General features: G+C 44.6%; 1 protein-coding gene across 1 annotated transcript in view; it reads left to right on the top strand.

The window, feature by feature from the left end:
- The first annotated feature begins 16,880 nt into the window (after positions 1-16,880).
- LRFN1 (leucine rich repeat and fibronectin type III domain containing 1) overlaps positions 16,881-24,825 on the top strand; it is a 285,615-nt gene continuing 277,670 nt past the window's right edge. Inside the window, exon 1 of the mRNA XM_068250477.1 lies at positions 16,881-17,169. The gene's annotated coding sequence lies outside the window, so the exon portion shown is untranslated. The remainder of the gene's footprint in view (positions 17,170-24,825) is intronic.

The raw sequence follows: 24,825 nt of genomic DNA on the forward strand, positions 1-24,825 counted from the left end.
CAGCGCCTTTATTACTGTCTGTGAAAAATCATTATATGCATGATTTGGAGCATGCAAGGGGCTTGTATGTAAAATGTAAAATATTGCACAAAAACAAGCAAGGGATTTGTATATTCCTTTTTTTGCTGAACTTTTAGTTAAACTATAACCATTCTTATTATACATTTCCTTTCTGTACAACTCTTTTTGTAATAACAGATTTTATTATCAAATGCTGGGAATGCGGAATATTACAAGATCAAGTTTTTTTAGAACTATTCTGTTCGTTCCTCCCTCATTTTGCTATTGTGTGTTTGCCATTGTAGCTACTGGAATTGTGTTCAAATCCTCAAAGTATGTTTCAGCGAGACATTAAAAGACATTCCAGAGTTCGACCGCCGCTTTTTTGTTGATTTTAGCCTCCGACTCACCTTCCCTGCCCAACACATCCCCTGGAATTAAATCTAATACATCTGAGTAGTGCAGACCAGGTTTAGAAGGAGATGGGGCCTCTATAATGACACTCTGACAAATAACTGACTACTCCAAGTCCGCCAGCCTGCAGACAAGCATTGAGATTGACATTCTGCTAAGCATGAAGGTGTTCTGGATGCTAGGCTGGGCCTCTGACTTGAATCATTTCTGAATCACGCATTTAGAACAACTATGCAGATCAACTGTTCTGAGTTGATACACTGTAAATTTTAACAGATAACAATAACAAGAATAAAATATGCTAAAATACGGAGGTAGTGGTGGACTTACCTCCCCAAAAGTAGACAAAATTCTGTTGATTTGGTCAACAATTCGCTCTATTTGAATGTTCCACAGTGCAACGCGTTTCGTAGGTACAATCCTGCTTCATCGGGCAGATATCATAGCAGCTATAATGTGCCTAGTAGCAAACCAAGCACCAGATCTGACCTGCAGCATACTTGTTGATAGGTCAGTAACTAAAGAGATATTGATCATCAGAAAACCAGCATTACAGTCAGACAACATGTACTTTTGTATGGTCAATAATGGCAGAAATGTTTCTTTACTGTCAAGTTTACTTTTAATCCCAGCTCCAGGCAAATATATATTCCCAACCTGAAGCAGAAATAAACTTATGATATAATGAATTGTATGTGTAGTACAGCGAAAAAATAGAACATTAGTAGCAAAGAACAGAGTCTCATATTGTTTCCCAGTACAGGAAGAATTAAAAGTTATCTATGTAAAAGAGTTTCCCTGGGCTATTTTAGCCTGAATACAGTCCTACTTTCTGAAGTTCTAAAACAGCCAAAAAACAGTGAGAGACAGCATAAGATAAGGTTTTACTGCAGGAAAGTTCAAAGGGTCATTATTTCTTTGTTTTATAACTTAAAGTGTACCAGAGCTGAGAGAACATAAAAGATTTATACACACCTCGGGCTTCCTCCAGCCTCCTCTGCACGGATCGCTCCCACGCAGCTGTCCTCAGCCTTCTCCAGTTCTGGTACCAAGTCCCGTAACTTTGGCCAGGAGCCAGGAGGGGACGCAGCGCATGTGTGTGGGCATCACTCCCCCTTTATGCTCTGCGTCCCCTCCTGGCTCCTGCCCCCTAAAATGTCCCTGGGCGGCCGCATCCCTTACAGCCCCTATTGTTACGCCCCTGGATCCAAAAGTGGTTAAGACAATAGGTGTGGTGAGGCTAAGGTGGCGGAATGGAGTTCTTGTTAATATGATCAGTTACTGACAGGAGAGAGACAAACAGAAACTCTTGCTAAAAAAAAAGAGAACATTAAGTGAAGCAACAACACAAAGAGGGTAAGAGGTGCCCAGGTGTGTATGAAACAAATAAAAGAGAAAAGGGGGGAGGTGGCTTACGTCAATAATGACAAACTAATATATAAATACTGTATAATGGATCTTTAATATGCCCAGGCAATGCGTTTCGTGGGTCACTGACATTTCCTCAGGCTAAATAAAGTGCCGATTGCCGAAGGGTTTAAAAACATAGATGCAGAATGCCTCACGTTAAGAGAAGCAAAAGTGTTCTGTTTCACTTGCCTGGGGCTTCTCTTAGCCCCCTGTAGTCCTTGAGGTCCCTTGCTGTCTTCCTGGTCCAGTGCATTATGCTGCATAGAATGCTCCCTGACAGTGGAGCGGGATGGGGACCGTGCCTGCTTAGTAGCCCATGACATGGCTCGGGTCACAGCAGCAGAACACAGGGACCATGAGGACAGCAAGGGACATGAAGGACTACAAGGGGCTGAAAGAAGCCCCATGTAAGATAAACTGAATGCATGCATGAAAAGGGGCATGTGGAAATGTAGGCACCCAATTTCAGCTAGAAGAATATCTGTTAGAATTCCCAATATTTTATGTTTTGATTGGTGTAAATTACAGTAATAAAATATCAGTAATACTACCAATATTTTATTACCACTTAACCTAACACTACTCTCCCACAGAACCCTTCCCTACCAATGCCTAACTTTAAAGTGACTCCGAGCACCTCTCATGGACATGCCTTTAAGATTTCGACTGCAAAGTACTTAAAGATGCATACTGTTCTGTTGCTTGTGCTCTCCTCTTTCATTTGTCGTTCTACACCAAATAGTTCGTTCGATTGCAATTTAAAAATCGCGGCTGCCATCTTGGCTATGTTATAACTTCCGGGTCACCCCTGTCTTCTCTGTTAGAGAAGTGCATCACTGAATGAAGCAGGAAGAGGAAGTGACACGCATGGCCATTGCAAGAAGCTCCTCCAGAGGAGTCATAGCATGACTTTGTTGGAAGTCGTCTGGCTTAAAGGCATGCCAATGAGAGGTGCTCGGAGTCCCTTTAACCCCCATGCCTAAACCGTAAAAACATCCCCCACATCTAACCTTAACCACTCCCCTGCCTAGCCCTTAAATCTCCCCCCCCATGCCTAACTCCTAAAAACACTCCCCCCCCCCCACACACACACACATGCCTAACCTTAAATGTTCATTCACCCCTAACATTTAAAAACAACCCCCTCAACGTCTAACCTTATCCCCCCCCCCCCCCCCATCTACCCTCACACCTAGGCCCATATGCAATTAACTTTTTCTCTTGAGTTTTCTCCTAGGTGATATTTTCAAAATTGTCAATACATTGCCACTTAAACCACCAGCAAGCAAACAAATACGCAAAATAATTCTGACTGTACTTTTTGGTCAGTTTTCCATTACAAAGTCCTAAAAAGTTATTCTAAATTAAAGAGGACAAATTATCTCCTAGGAGAAAACTCAGGAGAAAAAGTGAATTACATATGGGACCTAACCTTGACTGACCCCCACTGCCAATGATGATAATGTTGGGGAAACGCTATGGGCACCATTATAAATAGTGACTACAGTGTGAAATTGCCCAATTAGTAGCAATTGCCTTGGAGGCTCCCCCCTATATATCAGGCACTCAAATGCCCTACTATAGCCGCTAATAGAGTACTGGTTAAGGGCTCTGCCTTTGACATGGGAGACCAGGGTTCGAATCCTGGCTAGGTCAAGTACCTATTCAGTAAGGAGTTCAAGGCAAGACTCCCTAACACTGCAGTGTAGCCTCCTGAGTGCCTCCCAGTGGCTGCAGCTCTTGAGCGCTTTGAGTCCGACAGGAGAAAAGCGCTATATAAAAGTTCGGATTATTATTATTAATTATAATGGCGCCTATGACGGCGCCCAAGTTTCTTACGATAGCAGGTGCCCACATTTCTCACCTCAAACTGAACGCCTTAGGCCCCTTTAGGCCCTGTTCAGACTATGTGCGTTCCTAGCCGTTTTTACAGAACCCATACAGAAAGATTTTACGCACTGAAACGGCTACTAACGTTTTCTAATGGCCTCGTTCACATGTATGCGTATGAGACGCATACGTTTCTCATCCGCATTGCTGCACGCAGTTCGGTGCGTCTCGCACAGAAACGGACGCAATGAAAGTCTATGGACACGTATCATAAACGCGTACTATTGTGATTTAGCATACGTTTCCCTCTGCAGTTCCCATAATTTTTTTTTCCCCAGGTCACGTGTGTATGCAAAACGCAATAGAAAACGCATTTGAACGCAAGAAAAACGCATGCGTTTTTCAACTTGCGTTTCTTTGAATTTATATGCGTTCTACAAATGCTGACAGTCTGAACAGGGCCTTACACTCAATCAGTTGCTCTGAGTTGTAACTGAAAGGACAATTGATTTTCAAAGAAATGCCCATGTTTTCCTATGGCACAGTTCACACTTCACTCGTTTTAACCGAAATCTTTTTCACAATGCACTGCTATGGAGGGAAAAAAAGGTGTATTAACAGATTAAGTGTAAACAGGGCCTCAGCTTCACTTCAGCTTTCCTTTAACCGATTCCCAGCTCCAGCGGTGAAATGACACAAGCACAAGCTTTGGTTATTTGCGGACGGAGAGAAGATTTCCTGGAGAAATGCTGTGGAGTGCAGAAAATATACCAAACACCATTTTTGCATCTCTTGATGAATTTACCCCTAAATATTTTTGCACAGCAATATTACTGATGTTATAGTAATGATCTGACTTCATCTGCAAATTGTAATAACAGCTAGCACTTAGCCAGGTGTGTTTGTCAGCTGCAAAGCTGGGACAGGCTGACATCACACTGTATAATGGGCACAAGACTGTCTAGCCTAAAACACACATTAACCAGTTATAACAACAGCAAGCCTGACAGATACTCTAACTTTCTAAACCAGGGTTCCCTGGCACCCCAGGGTTCCTTGAGGACTTTGCAGGGGTTCCCTGGCATTCTCCTCTTCCGTGACACTTGCGGGCTGAGAGAGTTTCAAAAATACCTCTTTGGCCCTCTGCGTCCTCTTCACTCATTGAGCTTGATTCACTATTTGTCTTGATTCACTAAGACAAATAGCATGCCTCATCAGGCATGCTATTTGTCTTAGTGAACATGCATTAGTTAACATGCATTATCAGAGTTAACACACCTTATCAGAGTAGCATAGCGAGTGCTACAAACTTATGCCTGCTTATTGGCAATGACTAGCTCCACTCGTCCTGCCCTGAGCCCCTGCTGGTCCAATCACTTTAAAGGACATTATCCCCCACACTTTGATTGGTCCAATAGGCTGCCTGTCAAGTTTCCTGTGTCCCTTTCCTCCCCGCCCCTGTAAGCCGATTGGAGGAAGCTTACAGAGGCAGGGAGGGAAGGGACACGGGCAGGGAGCTGAGCTATACAGGAGGCGGGGGAGCAGCGCTGACTGACACTGAGAGGTAAATAACAGACAAGCGACATTCTGCGTGTCACTAGCCTGGCATTTTTTTATGGGGGACAGCAGTGCCTGGGGGGAGCCTCCCCTGGATACACACTGTAAGGACACAGAGGCTGCTCATTGTATACAGAATGTGCCTCTCTGTCCTAATAGGATTTCACAAACCCACCTCTCACAAACCCACCGATTCTCTGAGTAGAGATGGCCCGAACCTCCGATTTTCGGTTCGCGAACATGCAAACTTTTGCCAACCGCAATAGACTTTAATGGGGAGGCAAACTTTGAAAATTAGAAACATTTATGCTGGCCACAAAAGTGATGGAAAAGAAGTTTCAAGGGGTCTTACATCTGAGTTTTTGCATGGGGGAGTGGGATGCACGCCAAAAGTCCCGGGGAAAAATCTGGATTTGACGCAAAGCAGCGTTTTAAGGGCAGAAATCACACTGCATGCTAAATTGGAGGCCTAAAGTGCTTTAAAACATCTTGCATGTGTACACATCAATCAGGGAGTGTAATTAGAGTTCTGCTTCACACTGGCGCACCAAACTCACTGTGTAACGCACCGTAAACAGCTGTTTGTGTTGTGATGGCCGTGCTGGACTGGTGCACACCATGGCGAGAGTGCAGGCGATAGCGGTTTTCAAGCCCATATGGTCACCAGGCTGAGGTAGCTCAATGACAGAACAACAGTAACTGTCCAGCTGATCGAATTTGGTCTGTCCACAATGAAGCAACAACCTTATTATCTTTGGTGTACCGGCCCCCAAGACACTCATATAGCCGTCAGTCATTGCTTCATTGTGATAAGCAAGCCCCTTCACTGCGGCAAGGTAACAATCACGAAGGGGAATGGGCACATGTACATGCCTTTTGTTTTGTTGTTGCAGCTGCAGTGCAGCCAGAAAAATTAAGCAGGCATGTACACGCACCAGAAGAATTATTATAGCGGCCGCTGCTAACAGCGGCCTAAAAAATTCAGGAATCCGCCTGGAGTCCTGGTGGACCCTGTTGGTGGTGGGGGAGAAGGCAGTCAAGTGGCCTGCAGGCAGAGGTGCTGTGTGGGGACCAACTTAGTCATGGGGCAGGCAGTCACACGGCATACAGGCAGAGATGCTGTGTGCGGGGACTGACTTAGTCTTCGGGCGGGCAGTAGCCCTCCGGGATCCATTCCTCACTCATTTTGATAAAGGTGAGGTACTGAACATTTTTTTGAATTAGGCGACTTCTCTTCTCAGTGACAATGCCTCCAGCTGCGCTGAAGGTCCTTTCTGACAGGACGCTTGAGGCAGGGCAAGACAGAAGTTGGATGGAAAATTGTGACAGCTCTGTCCACAGGTCAGGCATGAGTAGTCCAAGGGTTCATCGCTGCTCACAGTGTCTACATCCACACTTAAAGCCAGGTAGTCAGCTACCTGCCAGTCCAGGCATTGGTGGAGGGTGGATCCGAAAGCGATAAGGCGAGGCGGTGGACTAAAGAATGTTCACATGTCCGACATCACCATGAGATCGCTGGAGCATCCTGACCTTGCCTGTGTGGACATGGGAGAAGGATTACTGGCAGTGGTACCTTTATTCCGTTGTGCGCTCACGTAGGTATAGGTAGGTGCACTGAACAGTGAGCAGGTGCAGTGATTAGGATTACAAATCTGCAGCTGCCTGTCACACACACAGGTAGTCACTGAATGTGCTGGGCCTGGCAGTGGCACAGTAGGAATTACAAAGGCTGTCTATGCAACACAAGTGTCTGTGGGACACACACAAAAAAAAAATAGATCACAAGAACAAGATTAGCTCTCAAAAGAGCTGTTGAGGGGTGCTTTTTTAGCTCTCCCTGCAGCAGCTCTCCCTTCTCTAATTACTTCAGGCACACGAGTAAGTCCAATGCCTGCCGCTGCCTGCCTTTTATAAGGGAGGGGGGGGGGGGGGGCTCCAAGAGGGGGTGTAGCCTGATTGGCTACAATGTGCCTGCTGACTGAGATGTAGAGGGTCAAAGTTGACCCTAATGATGCACTATGGGGGCAAATCGAACTTCCAGAAAAGTTTGCGGTTCTCCGCGATCGCGAACACTGGAAGTTCGCCGGTTCCCGTTCACCAGCAAACCGTTTGGGCCATCTCTATCTCTGAGTACTGTTAAATCAGAGCACTATAATTGTGGAGGTCTATAGCAAGAACCCAAGCAGGAAACACTGTAAGGAAGATTGGAGAGTAAGAAAAACCAGTAAGAAATTGTGGGGAAGTACCATCCACACTCCGGCCTTTGAACTTTGGGTCTGGTTGCAGCTCTCAAACAAGTTAATTTTAAAATAAAAATTATTTTATTCAGCACAAAAAAATTAATGCGTTTCACGGCCAACAGCTTCTTCATCAGGTCAACAAACAGAAGTGCAGAAATCGCTGTCTATATAGGCACTCAGAACTCTACAGTTCAGCAATTTCTGCACTGTTTACTGACCTGATGAAGCGGCTGTTGGCCGTGAAACGTGTTGTCATTTTTTTTTGTGCTGCATAGAGGGCTGAATCTAGTGTTTAGTGAATCATTAAGGCAAGGGGATACTTACCACACCTCTTACATTGACACTTAATATACCACGTTTTGGGTTTTTGTTTTTTTTTTGGGGGGGGGGGGGGGGGCCTCTTGTGTTTCTGTATCATTGTAAGGAAGAAATGTGGAAAAGGGGCTAAAAAACAAGGCTTTTACAAGGAACAACTATCCACACCCACTTTTAAAGAAATTCCCCCACCTCCTGCTATTGCAGGGGTTTGTTAAGATCCAAAAATTAGTTGAGGGGTTCCCCTAGGGTGGTGATAGTGGGGCTTGGGCAGTAAAAAGTAGAAATCTGCTCCTGGCTCTAATTAGATACAAAAAAAAAATTTTCTTTTTTTTTACACATTTATTTTATGGATTTTACAGGCATTCTCGAAGTTTACCAAATTCTCTGAATTCTAATTTGGTGTTCCCAAAATGACACCACAAAAATATCTGTGTAGGAGTTTATTCTCTCTCTCTCCTTTCTCAGGCAAAGCTGACACGAGCAGTTTGATAAAGTTGATTAGACAGGAAATAACGCTCAGAGGTAAAGCTGGCAAGGCGTGGGCCTTGTACACACGTATGAGTACTGTCACTCGCAGGGATAGGGAATCAATAGTTCAGGGCTGAGGACTGCACAGACGTGTCACTAGACTTTAATGGCCACTTCTGTGGATCTCTGCAGCCAGAATTTCTTTTAAAATGGTGTACAAAGTGTACAAAAGGAAGGGGAGCAAGTGCAAAATCTTCATCAAGAAATAGTGGGTTCCTGCATCCTGTATGATGACTGGCAGTGGGTTCCTGTATCCTGTGTATATATCCTGTATAATGACTGGCAGTGGGTTCCTGCATCCTATGTATATATCCTGTATGTAGAGATGGCCCGAACGTTTCGGCCACGAACTTATTCGCACAAACATTCGTGGTTCGCGGTGAACCTCGAACTATATGCTAGTTCGACCCGCCCCCTATACTACATCATTAGGGTCAACTTTGACCCTCTACATCATAGTCAGCAGACACAGGGTAGGTAATCAGAAGACCCTCCCTCCTGGAGACCCCCCCCCCCCCTTATAAAATGCAGGCAGCGTCAGCCTTTTCACTCACTCGTGTGGCTGCAGTCATTAGAGAAGAGAGAGAACCTGCTGACATAGGGAAAGCTTAGTTAGGCTCTTGTGTTAGGCTTGTTAGGTTGCTTCTTCTTGCTGATATTTATTGCTAAAAAGCACTCCTTATCCTCAACAGCTCTTTTGGGAGCTAATGTTGTTCTTGTGATGTATTTTTTTTGTGTGTGTCCCACAGACACTTGTGTTGCATATACAGCCCTGTCAGTCAGTCGCAGCTGCTGGACATTGGCCCCTTGGTAATTCCTACTGTGCCACTGCCAGGCCCAGCACATTCAGTGACTACCTGCAGGGCCAGGCCGAGGCATAGGCTGGAGAGGCTCCAGCCTCAGGGCGCAGTGTAGGAGGGGGCACACAATTCATTCAGCTGTCATTCCCAATTGTGTTTGAAGCAGAAAGAGATAAGAACAGGGGATACATGAGTGACTGCAAGCCAGATAACTAGAGATTAAGGTGTTGGGGAGGTTGGGGGCCCTGGGGCACCTCATAGTCCAATAGCAATCAGTGTGTGATGGCTGGGGTGGGAGGGGTGGAGGGGGCGCAGTTTGCTGTCTCAGCCTTGGGTGCTGGAGGACCTTGACCTGCCTCTGACTACCTGTGTATGACAGCTGCACATTTGTAATATCAATCACTGCATACCCACCTGTTCAGTGCACCTACCCACCTACAAGAGCGCACGCAGTGTTATATACCAGTTAGTCACTCACTGCACCTATTCACTGAACCTTTGATGGGACAGTTGCACATTTGCAATACCAATCACTGCATACCCACCTGTTCAGTGCACCTACCTACCTACATTAGCGCACGCAGTGTTATATACCACCAGTCACTGCACCTGTTCACAGTACCTGTGTGTGTGACAACTGCACATTGTATTGATACCAGTCACTGCATACCTGTTCACTGCACCTGTGTGACTGCACATTGCATTAGTCAGGTCAGTGCATACCTTTCACTTCATCCCCCCAATATGGACAAAACAGGCAGAGGCAGGCCACCTGGCAGGGCTGTTTGAGGTTGTGCTGTCGTGATTTCGTGTGGCCCTGGATCAAAGTACAGTGTTCAGAAAGCGCGTGCCATCAACCCTCAATAGTTGACTATTTAACACAGAACACCTCATCTTCCTCAGCTTCCACACGGAAGCGTGACATATCTTCCTTCTCCTGCTCTGATTCTGGCACCCCACTTAACACTCACTCGGTCTCCACCACCAAAGTGCCATCACCCCAGGGCTAAGCGGTGTGGACATTTTTTGTGTTTGTCTGCCTCAGATGAGAGCAATGCCATCTGTACTCTCTGCCACCAAAAACTGAGCCGTGGAAAGACCAAGACCTGCGTAGGGACAACTTCCTTACGAAGGCACATGATGACAAAGCACAAACTGCAATGGGATGACCACCTGAGGAAAAGCAGCACACAAAAGCAAAACCACACACCGCAGTGGAAGATATCAGGCCGCAATTATTTCTCAAAAAAGGCGATACCCAAACTGTACCGTGATGTTGAAAGGCAAGTGGTGTCATCTCTGGCACACAGCGTTGGGTCAAGAGTCCATGACCACGTGGTCTACAAAGCCCGGTCAGGCCACAAAAGCAGAGCATAGGGCTGCTGCGTGCAAGGTTAACTGGCAATTGAGATGAGCTCCCAGCAATAGCTTGTGTGTTTGTAAAGCAGAGCCAAGCATAGCATATGAAGGTTAGTTCCACATTCCAAGCAGCTTCAATAGCAGCAATACCATCAGAAAGCTGTTGCAATGTTCCTCCATACATTCTACAATCCCACTCGCAGATTTGTAAGACGGGAAAAACACGTCTTCCGTGCACTCCACCATGACATGCCTGGAACTAACCTTCATATGCCATGCTTGGCTCTGCTTTACAAACACATAAGCTATTGCTGGGAGCTCATCTCAATTGCCAGTTAACCTTGCACGCAGCAGCCCTATGCTCTGCTTCTGTGTTGCTACGTACAATCTATGGAGATCATTTCATGTGCACATTAGTACCAGGAACTTTACTACATTGGAGGACTGCAGCCTCCTTTAGATCATGAGTAGTGTGGGGTGACGCTTTTTTAACATATACAGTGGCCTGCAAAGGTATTCGGCCCCTTGAAGTTTTCCACATTTTGTCACATTACTGCCACAAACATAAATCCATTTTATTGGAATTTAATGGGAAAGACCAATACAAAGTGGTGTACACGTGAGAAGTGGAACAAAAATCATACATTATTCCAAACATGTTTTACAAATAAATAACTGCAAAGTGGGGTGTGTGTAATTATTCAGCCCCCTGAGTCAATACTTTGTAGAACCACCTTTTGCTGCAATTACAGCTGCCAGTCTTTTAGGGTATGTCTCTACCAGCTTTGCACATCTAGAGACTGAAATCCTTGCCCATTCTTCTTTGCAAACCAGCTCCAGCTCAGTCAGATTAGATGGACAGAATTTGTGAACAGCAGTTTTCAGATCTTGCCACAGATTCTTGATTGGATTTAGATCTGGACTTTGACTGGGCCATTCTAACACATGGATATGTTTTATTTTAAACCATTCCATTGTTGCCCTGGCTTTATGTTTAGGGTCATTGTCATGCTGGAAGGTGAACCTCCACCCCAGTCTCAGGTCTTTTGCAGACTCCAAGAGGTTTTCTTCCAAGATTTCCCTGTATTTGGCTCCATCCATCTTTCTATCAACTCTGACCAGCTTCCCTGTCCCTACTGAAGAGAAGCAACCCCAGAGCATGATGCTGCCACCACCATATTTGACAGTCGGGATGGTGCGTTCTGAGTGATGTGCAGTGTTAGTTTTCCGCCACACATAGCATTTACATTTTTGCAAAAAAGTTCCATTTTGGTCTTGATCCCTGACCTGTCTTGTGTGTTCTTTGGACTTCACGGTGTTGTTGCTCCCAATATTCTCTTAGACAACCTTTGAGGCCGTCACAGAGCAGCTGTATTTGTACTGACATTAGATTACACACAGGTGCACTCTATTTAGTCATTAGCACTCATCAGGCAATGTCTATAGGCAACTGACTGCACTCAGACCAAAAGGGGATGAATAATTACGTACACCCCCACTTTGCAGTTATTGATTTGTAAAAAATGTTTGGAATCATGTATGATTTTTGTTCCACTTCTCACGTGTACACCACTTTGTATTGGTCTATCACGTGGAATTCCAAAACAAATTGATCCATGTTTGTGGCAGTAATATGACAAAATGTGAAAAACTTCAAGGGGGCTGAATACTTTTGCAAGCCACTGTATGTGCTGTATATTGGTTGTGATATATTTCTCTCATTCTTCTTTTTTCTATGTTTCGTCATTAGGATTTTGTAATTAATAAATATGAAGAGTTTTTGTATGCACCCAAGAGCCAATTCTCATTTTTGTAATACTTTATACTGTCTTGTTGGCATGGTGCATACAGAAAACATGTTTTAGATGAATTTGTTTGATTTTGTCATATTACTGCCACAAACATGAATCAATTTTATTGGAATTCCACATGAAAGACCAATACAAAGTGGTGTACACATGAGAAGTGGTACAAAAATCATACATGATTACAAACTTTTTTTTTTTACAAATAAATAACTGCAAAGTGGTGTGTGCATAATTATTCGACCCCCTTTGATCTGAGTGCAGTCAGTTGCCTATAGGCATTGCCTGATGAGTGCTAATGACTAAATAGAGTGCACCTGTGTGTAATCTAATGTCAGTACAAATACAGCTGCTCTGTGAGGGCCTCAGAGGTTGTCTAAGAGAATATTGGGAGCAACAACACCGTGAAGTCCAAAGAACACACAAGACAGGTCAGGGATCAAGTTATTGAGAAACTTAAAGCAAGTTTAGGCTACAAAAAGATTTCCAAAGCCTTGAACATCCCACGGAGCACTGTTCAAGCGGTCATTCAGAAATGAAAGGAGTATGGCACAACTGTAAGCCTACCAAGACAAGGCCATCCACCTAAACTCACAGGCCGAACAAGGAGAGCGCTGATCAGAAATGCAGTCAAGAGGTCCATGGTGACTCTGGACGAGCTGCAGAGATCTACAGCTCAGGTGGGAGACTCTGTCTATAGGACAACTATTAGTCATGCACTGTACAAAGTTGGCCTTTATGAAAGAGTGGCAAGAAAAAAGGCATTGTTAACAGAAAGCATAAGAAGTCCCGTTTGCAGTTTGCCACAAGCCATGTGGGGGACACAGCAAACATGTGGAAGAAGGTGCTCTGGTCAGATGAGACCAAAATGGAACTTATTTGCCAAAATGCAAAACGCTATGTGTGGCGGAAAACTAACACTGCACATCACTCTGAACACACCATCCCCACTGTCAAATATGGTGGTGGCAGCATCATGCTCGGGAGTTCATCTCTTCAGCAGGGACAGGGAAGCTGGTCAGAGTTGATGGAAAGATGGATGGAGCCAAATACAGGGCACACTTGGAAGAAAACCTCTTGGAATCTGCAAAAGACCTGAGACTGGGGCGGATGGTTCACCTTCCAGCAGGACAACGACCCTAAACATAAAGCCAGGGCAACAATGGAATGGTTTAAAACAAAACATATCCATGTGTTAGAATGGCCCAGTCAAAGTCCAGATCTAAATCCAATCGAGAATCTGTGGCAAGATCTGAACACTGCTGTTCACAAAAGCTGTCCATCTAATCTGACTGAGCTGGAGCTGTTTTGCAAAGAAGAATGGGCAAGGATTTCAGTCTCTAGTTGTGCAAAGCTGGTAGAGACATACCCTAAAAGACTGGCAGCTGTAATTGCAGCAAAAGGTGGTTCTACAAAGTTTTGACTCAGGGGGCTGAATAATTACGCACACCCCACTTTGCAGTTATTTATTTGTAAAAAATGTTTGGAATCATGTATGATTTTCGATCCACTTCTCAAATGTACACCACTTTGTATTGGCCATTCACGTGGAATTCCAATAAAATTGATGCATGTTTGTGGCAGTAATGTGACAAAATGTACAAAACTTCAAGAGGGCCGAATACTTTTGCAACCCACTATATTATTTTGGCTTTTTTCTGCACAGTTCCCATTTTTGTGCAATAGTGGGGTTCCTGCATCCTATATATGCATCCTATAAGATGACTGGCAGTGGGTTCCTGCATCCTATATATGTATCCTATAGGATGACTGGCAGTGGGTTCCTGCATCCTATATATGTATCCTATAGGATGACTAGCAGTGGGTTCCTGCATCCTATATATGTATCCTATAGGATGACTGGCAGTGGGTTTCTGCATCCTATATATGTATCCTATAAGATGACTGGCAGTGGGTTCCTGCATCCTATATATGTATCCTATAGGATGACTAGCAGTGGGTTCCTGCATCCTATATATGTATCCTATAGGATGACTAGCAGTGGGTTCCTGCATCTATGTATATATCATATATGATGACTGGCAGTGGGTTCCTGCATCCTATATATGTATCCTATAGGATGACTAGCAGTGGATTCCTGCATCCTATATATGTATCCTATAGGATGACTGGCAGTGGGTTTCTGCATCCTATATATGTATCCTATAAGATGACTGGCAGTGGGTTCCTGCATCCTATATATGTATCCTATAGGATGACTAGCAGTGGGTTCCTGCATCCTATATATGTATCCTATAGGATGACTAGCAGTGGATTCCTGCATCCTATATATGTATCCTATAGGATGACTGACAGTGGGTTTCTGCATCCTATATATGTATACTATAGGATGACTGGCAGTGGGTTCCTGCATCCTATATATGTATCCTATAGGATGACTGGCAGTGGGTTCCTGCATCCTATATATGTATCCTATAAGATGACTGGCAGTGGGTTCCTGCATCCTATATATGTATCCTATAGGATGACTAGCAGTGGGTTCCTGCATCCTATATATGTATCCTATAGGATGACTAGCAGTGGGTTCCTGCATCCTATATATGTATACTATAAGATGACTGGCAGTGGGTTCCTGCATCCTATATATGTATCCTATAGGATGACTGGCAGTGGGTTCCTGCATCCTATATATGTATCCTATAGGATGACTAGCAGTGGGTTCCTGCATCCTATATATGTATCCTATAGGATGACTGGCAGTGGGTTCCTGCATCCTATATATGTATCCTATAGGATGACTGGCAGTGGGTTCCTGCATCCTATATATGTATCCTATAGGATGACTAGCAGTGGGTTCCTGCATCTATGTATATATCATATATGATGTCTGGCATTGGGTTCCTGCATCCTATATATGCATCCTATAGGATGACTAGCAGTAGATTACTGCATCCTATATATGTATACTATAGGATGGCTGGCAGTGGGTTCCTGCATCCTATATATATATCCTATAGGATGACTGGCAGTGGGTTCCTGCATCCTATATATGTATCCTATAGGATGACTGGCAGTGGGTTCCTGCATCTATGTATATATCATATATGATGACTGGCAGTGGGTTCCTGCATCCTATATATGTATCCTATAGGATGACTGGCAGTGGGTTACTGCATCCTATATATGTATCCTATAGGATGACTAGCAGTGGGTTCCTACATTTATGTATATATTATCATATATGATGACTGTCAGTGGGTTCCTGCATCTTATGTATATATTCTATAGGATAACTAGCAGTGGGTTCCTGCATCTATGTATATATCATATATGATGACTGGCAGTGGGTTCCTACATGCTATATATGTATCCCATAGGATGACTAGCAGTGAGTTCCTGCACCCTATGTATCTATCCTATATGATGACTGGCAGTGGGTTCCTGCATCCTGCATGATGACTGGCAGTGGGTTCCTGCATCCTATATATGTATCCTATAGGATGACTGGCAGTGGGTTCCTGCATCTATATACTACATGATTACTGGCAGTGGGTTCCTGCATCCTATGTATATATCCTACATGATGAATGGCAGAGAGTTCCTGCATCCTATGTATATATCCTTCACGATGACAGGCAGTGAGTTCCTGCATCCTATATATGTATCCTATAGGATGACTAGCAGTGGGTTCCTGCATCTATGTATATATTATCATATATGATGACTGTCAGTGGGTTCCTGCATCTTATGTATATATTCTATAGGATGACTAGCAGTGGGTTCCTGCATCTATGTATATATCATATATGATGACTGGCAGTGGGTTCCTGCATCCTATATATGTATCCTATAGGATGACTAGCAGTGGGTTCCTGCACCCTATGTATCTATCCTATATGATGACTGGCAGTGGGTTCCTGCATCCTGCATGATGACTGGCAGTGGGTTCCTGCATCCTATATATGTATCCTATAGGATGACTGGCAGTGGGTTCCTGCATCTATGTATATATCCTACATGATGACTGGCAGTGGGTTCCTGCATTCTATGTATATATCCTACATGATGAATGGGAGAGAGTTCCTGCATCCTATCAATGTATATATCCTTCACGATGACAGGCAGTGAGTTCCTGCATCCTATATATGTATCCTATATAATGACTGGCAGTGGGTTCCTGCATCTATGTATATATCCTACATGATGACTGGCAGTGGGTTCCTGCATCCTATGTATATATCCTACATGATGAATGGCAGTGGGTTCCTGCATCCTATGTATATATCCTTCACGATGACAGGCAATGAGTTCCTGCATCCTATATATGTATCCTACATGATGAAGCAGTGAGAGTTCCTGCATCCTATGTATACATCCTATAGTGACATCCTGTTTATATGCCATGCATGACACACACCAGCTTGCATTGCATTGTATGTATGATTGTATATGTATGATCTGTGCCTGTGTGTATGTATGGATGTGAGCAGCACCGACGAGCGGTGTCAGCATGCTTTGCTCCCATGTCTGCCTGTGTTGCAGTGCTAGAGACCGGCCGAGCTCCTCCTCTCCGCTGCTCTCTCCATCTCCCTCCCATCCTCCTTCTCCCCCCTCCCTCCCTGTCACCTCCAGCCTCCCCCATCCCCTCCACCCAGACTCACCGAGCGAGGGATTGGACGAGGTGGCTCCGACACGGGTCCTCTCGGGGGTCGGATGTGCGCCCAGCCTCTCGGGGGGCTGCCAGGGAGTGTGCGGTGCGGGGGGCATCAGGATGGCTCTGGATGCCGCTGGACTGGGATAATCACGCCGGGTACCGGAGCTATGGATGGAATCACTTTTGCCCTCTGAATGCCCCCTCCGTGCCTGCTGCCGGTTTCCTGAGCCGAGGGGCTGCTGCAGGCGGGGCAGCAGTGTGGATGGCATGGCGCAGAGAGAGCCCAGCTGAAGGTAGGTGCAGCCCTTGTGCCACACACCGCAGTGCCCACCTTCCCTCCTCTTCCAGTCTCTTCCCCTCCTCTCTATGCTGCTCCAGGTTGCACCTCTCCCCATGGCCAAGTTGCTTTTCCCCCTCTAGGATGCTCTCCTTTCCCTGCATTCCGGTTGTCTTCCTTCCTGTCTATTTCTCTTCCTCCATTTATAAAATAACATTATATTTTGCTTTTTCCTTCGCCTGGGGGGGTTCTCTGTCCAGCTTGCTGCTGCTGCCTCTTCCCTTCTTAAATCTAGCTTTCTTTTGCATCCCCCTCCCTATATAAGTGCTGTCTCCTATGTTTCCCTATGTTAAAAAAAAAAAAATCCCCTTTTCAGATTAACCTACATTGGACAATCTTAAAGTGACCCTTAAAGAAGTCTGGGAATATTGATGCAGTCTCTAGCTGTCTCTTTTCACCGGCTGTCTCTGACATTCCCTGCTCGCAATGGCTCTGGTGGTGCTGATGTTGTGGCTAAAACGAGACTGTCACTGGTTTGCCCCTGTCCAGGGTGCTGATGTTGTGGCTGAATGAGACTGTCTCTGGTTTGCCCCTGTCCATAGTGCTGATGTTGTGGCTGAAGAGATGGTCACTGGTTTGCCCCTGTCCATAGTGCTGATGTGTTGGTTGAAGAGATGGTCACTGGTTTGCCCCTGTCCATAGTGCTGATGTGTTGGCTGAAGAGATGGTCACTGGTTTGCCCCTGTCCATAGTGCTGATGTGTTGGCTGAAGAGATGGTCACTGGTTTGCCCCTGCCCAGGGTGCTGGTGTTGTGGCTGAAGGAGACTGTCTCTGGCTTGCCCCTGACCAGGGTGCTGATGTGGCTGAAGGAGACTGACTCTGGCTTGCCCCTGTCCATGGTGCTGATCCTGTGGCTGAAGAAGACCATCTCTGGTCTACCCCATCCATGGTGCTAAACTGTCACCACCCCCCCCCCCCCCCCGCCGCACCGCTGACACAGATTTTGGCCACCTTACCAAAAATCCTGATGACATCTGCTGCAAATGCTCCTTGCCATCAACATGGTAGCAATGTCATCAACATACGTTTTACAGTGCTCTGACATGAGACCTTTTTGTATTTGTTGTAACACACAGCTTTTGAGGGGCATCAGCAAAATATACATGGCATAGCCAGACAGGTAAACAACACCTTGCAAGTGAGAGACTAAACAGCAACCCTATATGATTCCATGGCTGTACATATGCCAAAGAGCTCAGATCACGCACCCTTCAAAACCCCAGTCAGCAGGCTCAGCACATGGTACTTCCAAGACATACTGATTTTTATATGTGTCACCGGCAGATATCTTCTGCTAGCTGTAGCCTGTAGGCGATATAATGGTAAACCTGGACATACACCTAACATGTTGGAATTATGATTAACAATCAGATTTTTATTTTTTTTTATAAATCAGTTACGTTGGCTAATGATCGGTTAAATGATTATTTGGGCGAGCCATAAGCATTCTCACAATCTGTTATAATTTACATCAAGGCTGATCAGGTTGTCATTATCTAGTTTGATCAAAGCCTCCTCCATTCATGGCCAAACCATCGTTGATCTAGCAGTTGTTGAAGGATCAGATTGATTTAGATCAGAGGACAGATTGCTATATGTGTGGTCACTTTAACACTGACCGTCGATCGGCTAAATAAAAACTACCGTGTCGAAAAAAAAAGGAGAAAAATCCTTATACAAATCAGCATCCGACATTCCCAGCCTCCCAGAAATATTCTGCTTGCATCTCTGACACATGACACCAGCATAAATCTTAAAGCCTTGACATATGTCACTAGCATACTAACAGCTGAAGCCAAGAACTCTTATCAGCAGATTCCACAGAGGCAGAGCTGGTCATCTTATATATACAGCTAATCCTACTGTCATTTGTATGCCAATATCAACTATATCCGTCACATCCCTGCCCAAGCCCCTATCGTCAAAGCCTAACGCCTGTATTTCTTTTATTTGTATTTATGGTGTGTGCAATATGGTGAAAAGGGTCTTGGTGATGCTGATGGTTAATCCTTACGTTGCTAGTTCATTAAGGCTTGTTAGCATCCGATGGTTTGCAATTAGTAGGTTGCTGCCTGCAAAGGTGAACGGTTAATCTGATATTGTCCAGCAATCCTGTTCGGGGACTGAACTTCCATCGCCTATGTGTACGGAAAATAAATGGTTGCTGTTACATATGTTTACATACACTGAGAGCTATCGACACCGTTAATGTGTTTTCGAATGGATGGCTTTCAGCTCTGCTGGTGAGCCCCCACAAATCATTTGTTGTGCATCTTATCATTACTATTGTTTTATTTTTTTTTTCCCTCATTAGTATTATTACTAGGCCATTAGAACAACGCATGACCATATTCTAAATTATGTTCTTGGTGATTTCTCACTAGTGTGAATAGCAAAAGTGAATGGTAATTAAGAGTTACAAGCTTATGCATTAGGAAGGTGTTTTAACTCGGTGTTGGTAGTGAGCTCCCAAGTGTTGACAGAGTGCAATTACAAGCCTGGTGGTCACGAGTAGTAAAAGTGCCATAGAGTGGTGATCTGAAGGATTTAAAACCATGGGAAGTTATGGTGGTTGCACACACGAATTACTTTAAAGTGGACCTGAACTCTGTCTCTTGCACAGGCCTGAAGGAAAACAAAGATAAATGCACCCTCTATGCATTTTGAGAGTTTAGCCTGTCTAATTCCCCCTCATCTGTGAATAATCATAACTGTAATTTGATCTCTCGGATGTGACTGCTGGCTGTCTCGGCAGAGCAGAGCAGCTAATTTATAAACAAAGGATATTAACCCTATGTCTGCTTCCATGAAAGCAGGCAGTTGACACACTGCAGATTTATTGCAGGAATTTGTATCAGCTGTAACAAAGAAATGTTTTCTTTAAAGGTTATAATGCCGTTGCTTATCTTTTAAAGCAGAGAGGAAGTTCTTAATTCAGGTCTGCTTTAAGCGAACCCCAAAGTAAATCTGAGTAATATAGAAGGAGCATGGGATGATAAGGCACCCAACTGAATGTTAGTTTTAGTCAAAACTGCACGACGAAAGGATTTTCTGTTCCAGAGATATAACCTGGAGAAACATATGCAAAGTGGTACTGTTCTTGATAGTGTAAGAGGTAAATCTCCCTGTGTCAGGAGGAAGTTCAACTCCTATGACCTTTCAGGCCTATCTGTTGGTCCTTTATTGAGTCAATTGGCTTCACTTCTCTGTAGGTAAACTATGGATTTCAACTGTGTGTTATGCCTACTCCAGTTTCTGGATGTATTGAAAAGTCAGATATGCTTCACTATAGGTTGCCTCTAATTACCGTATTTTTCAGACTATAAGATGCTCTTGACCATAAGACGCATCTAGGTTTAGAGGTCAAAAAACAGAAAATAACATATACTAAACCTGGTTTATCCATGGTGTAGGGGCATACTATAGACTATTTACCCCCATGTCTTCCTTGTGCTTTCAGTTTACCTCTTGTTTCCCTCTGTGTCCTCCTCTGAGCCTTTTCCTCCCGTGTGCTCCTGTTTACTACTCTGTCTCCCTGTCTTCTAATCGCTGCATTCACTCACTGAGTGAGTGCAGTTATTGGCTCAAATGAAGGAGCTGTGGTCCCGTCCATGAGACCATCAGCTCCAGTTAAAAAAGGGGAGCAGTGGGCAGCTCTGATTGGCGGGTCTGTGGCAGTGCCTGATTGGTAGAATTCTTCACAAAGCCTGTTTAAGTCTCTCTATATGCGGCTACTTTTGCATCCGCTAAGTCAGAACAGCATGCACCATAGTAGCTGCACAGAGTTCCATGTGACAGAGGAGGAGACAAGCAAACAGAGGAGGAAACTGGTACAGAGGACACAGGAGGAAACAGGGTACAGAGGACACAGGAGAAAATGGGTACAGAGGACACAGGAGGAAACAGGGGTACAGAGTACACAGGAGGAAACTGGGGTACAGAGGACCCAGGAGGAAATAGGGTACAGAGGACACAGGAGGAAACAGGGGTACAGAGGACACAGGAGGAAACGGGTACAGAGGACACAGGAGGAAACAGGGTACAGAGGACACAGGAGAAAATGGGTACAGAGGACACAGGAGGAAACAGGGGTACAGAGTACACAGGAGGAAACTGGGGTACAGAGGACCCAGGAGGAAATAGGGTACAGAGGACACAGGAGGAAACAGGGGTACAGAGGACACAGGAGGAAACGGGTACAGAGGACACAGGAGGAAACTGGGGTACAGAGGACACAGGAGGAAACAGGGTACAGAGGACACAGGAGGAAACAGGGTTACAAAGGACACAGAAGGAAACAGGGGTACAGAGTACACAGGAGGAAACTGGGGTACAGAGGACCCAGGAGGAAATAGGGGTACAGAGGACACAGGAGGAAACAGGGGTACAGAGGACACAGGAGGAAACGGGTACAGAGGACACAGGAGGAAACTGGGGTACAGAGGACACAGGAGGAAACAGGGTACAGAGGACACAGTAGAAAACGGATACAGAGGACACAGGAGGAACCAGGGTACAGAGGACACAGGAGGAAACAGGGGTACAGAGGACACAGGAGGAACCAGGGTATAGAGGACACAGGAGGAAACGGGTACAGAGGACACAGGAGGAAACTGGGGTACAAAGGACACAGGAGGAAACAGGTGTACAGAGAACACAGGAGGAACCAGGGTACAGAGGAAACAGGGGTACAGAGGACACAGGAGGAAACTGGGGTACCGAGGACACAGGAGAAAACAGGGGTACAGAGGACACAGGAGGAAACAGTAGTACAGAGGACACATGAGGAAACTGGGGTACAGAGGACCCAGGAGGAAACAGGGGTACAGAGGACACATGAGGAAACAGGGGTACAGAGGACACAGGAAGAAACAGGGACATTGGGTCTATAAGACACACTGACTACCCCCCCCCCCCCCCACACACACACACACACACCCTCACATTTGGGGGAGACAAAGTGTGCCTTATAGTCCAAAAAAACTTGGTATGTACTTAATTGTTACCTGATCAGTTTATGGTGCCACGTTGCCACGTAAAGGTTCACTTTAAAGGCCAACATGATCTAAAATTTTAATTGCATGTGCATTAAATCACTTACCTGTCTCTTTTTCTTGCACTCTCAGTGGTAATATTTCTCTGCAGTAATTGGTTCTTCCATCCCTCTCTCAAGCCCTTAATGAAGCTGCCATTTTCCTGTAGCCCCAAGATTTTTTTTTTCCTGTATAAAAAACCCATCGCATATCTGTGACAACATCATTTGGCTTTATAATGGTCATTACTGTTCAGCGGGGAATGAAAATTCTCATTTCAGTTTCACACCATTAGAGTCCCTAAGACATATAAGACGCCAACACGTTTGTCAGTTTGCCAGCGACTCCTCAAAATTATATCAGATTTTGTTGGAAATGACATTTAAAGCAGAGTTAAATGAAAGTACAGAAAACATACACGCAAATAGCAAAATTCATAGCAGTAACAAGAGATGGATTAAGTAGTGGAGAAGAATGTGACTGACTTTTAAGTTTCTGAGTGATGGGCCATGATCAAGTCACCACTAACATCCTGTTTCCTGTATTAGCCAAGACAGGAAGTAGATGGGAGATATAATCACATGATTGTGGCCAACCATTTGCAGTAATGACTGTTATGTTGCACGAACAAAAGTACCATTAGCTATTGTGGTTGCAACTAAATGTAGTGTACTGGAGGGCCACAGGAAACCTGGGTTCGAATCTTGGCTTTTCCTGTTCAGTAAGCTAGCACCTATGCAGTAAGGAGACCTTGGGAAAGACTACTTAACACTGCTAATGGCTACTGAGTACCCCTACATGAGATAAATAACCTGTGTTGTGTCTTGTCTAAATTCCTACCTCATTGTCCCTTCACCACATCTAGCCACATTTTACCACAACAGTTCCCAACAAGCCACTGCCTCTTAGTGTTGGTAGTCAAATTCGTGTTATTGAATTATGAACACCAAATTCTCCCTAACAGCACACTTCAGCACCATATCAGTACTGAACGAGTGGACAGGGCCAATGGAAGTTTTATTACTTGCACTTCTTGGCATGCTTGACACGTCTCCAATGCATCCTCCTTCTAATGCCGGAAAGGGGAAAGTATGAAGTCACGTAAAGTGCACCGGGAAGTGGAAGCAAGTGGACTCCCACTGACTCTGTCCACTTGTTTGGTACTGATATGGTGCTGAAGTCTGCAGTTTGGGAACATTTGTGTGTTCACAAATACACAGAGTCACTGTCCTTTAGACCTCAACAACATCTGTTCTTATTGTGTGTTACAAATAACCCTTCAACAGTGACACACAACTCTGTACTTACCACTATCTATACAAGGCTATGAGATTGTTTCTCAGAGTGTTCTCAGTAGAGGACCATCTTCAAAACCTTTTTGGTGTAGCAGTACCACCAGAGCTATTGGATGCTACCAAATGTGCCACAAACCTGTTTCTCCCAAATCCTCAGAATGGTTTCTTCTCTAAAAGATTGTTCTTATTTATATAGCGCAAACATCTTCCGCAGCGTTGTACAGAGTATTCAGGCTCCAGAGGAGCTCACAATCTAATCCCTCTTATAGGTATCTGTCCATCATTGTCTAGGGCCAATTTTAGAAGGAAGCCAATTAACTTATCTATATGTGTTTGGGATGTGGGAGCGAACTGGAGTGCCTGGAGGAAACACAGATAGACATAGATAGTGCAGATCCTGCCCTGGCTGGGATTTGAACCGCTGTAAGGCGAGAGTTCTATCCACACTATGCCACCAGATTGCCGAGAGCTTAAATAACTAATAATAATAATAACCCATAGAAACCCTTTCTAAAAGTAGGGCCATTGCTCCAGAATCCAGTTCTACAAGCGCCTTGAGCCATGAAGTGAGTGTGAGTTATGCAGTCCAACAGTTTGACCTAGTTCACATTGATGGTTTTTAAATTGCCCTCAAAATTATTAATATAAATGAAGCAATGAAGTTACACATTGAGCGTGATTTACTAAAGTTCGCCCTGACGGAGAACATTGGAGGACGTGACTGAGTGACCCAGTCTACTTGTATCATTGGATGGACATGTCTTCTCAGTTACATTATTTAAAGGACATGATGGCTAATTGTGTTACTTGGGGGACCTGCCGGTTTAACTGTGTTATTAGGGGGGCATGTTGCCAATTTATGTTATTTGGAAGACCTGCAGCCTTATTGTATCTTTTGTGGTTTATGCCACTGTGCTTGCTTGTGTTATTTAGGGGGATATGTCTGCTTAATTACGCTATTTGGGGGATGTATTGCATAACTGTGTCACTTGGGAAAATACCTGTTTAATTATGTTTTTTTAGGGACATGTTATTTAATTTTTCTATTTGGGTGACTTAATTATGTTATTATTGCTTAATTTATTTTATTTTCTGATTGTCTAGGGTATCATTTTATCTAAACACAGCCCTATTTATTTGAGAAATGAGTTCGGTATAGTTGTGTAAGACCATACCAAAGGTGAATAAATGGTTATGTGGCCATGCAAACTGCAGTGGCAATGCAGGAACTTTCAGCTTGTATTGTTCTAGATTTTACTTACGTGTGACGGCTATCTAAGGCC

The sequence above is a fragment of the Hyperolius riggenbachi genome, chromosome 8 (genome assembly GCF_040937935.1).
Source record: "Hyperolius riggenbachi isolate aHypRig1 chromosome 8, aHypRig1.pri, whole genome shotgun sequence".
NCBI lineage: Eukaryota > Metazoa > Chordata > Amphibia > Anura > Hyperoliidae > Hyperolius > Hyperolius riggenbachi.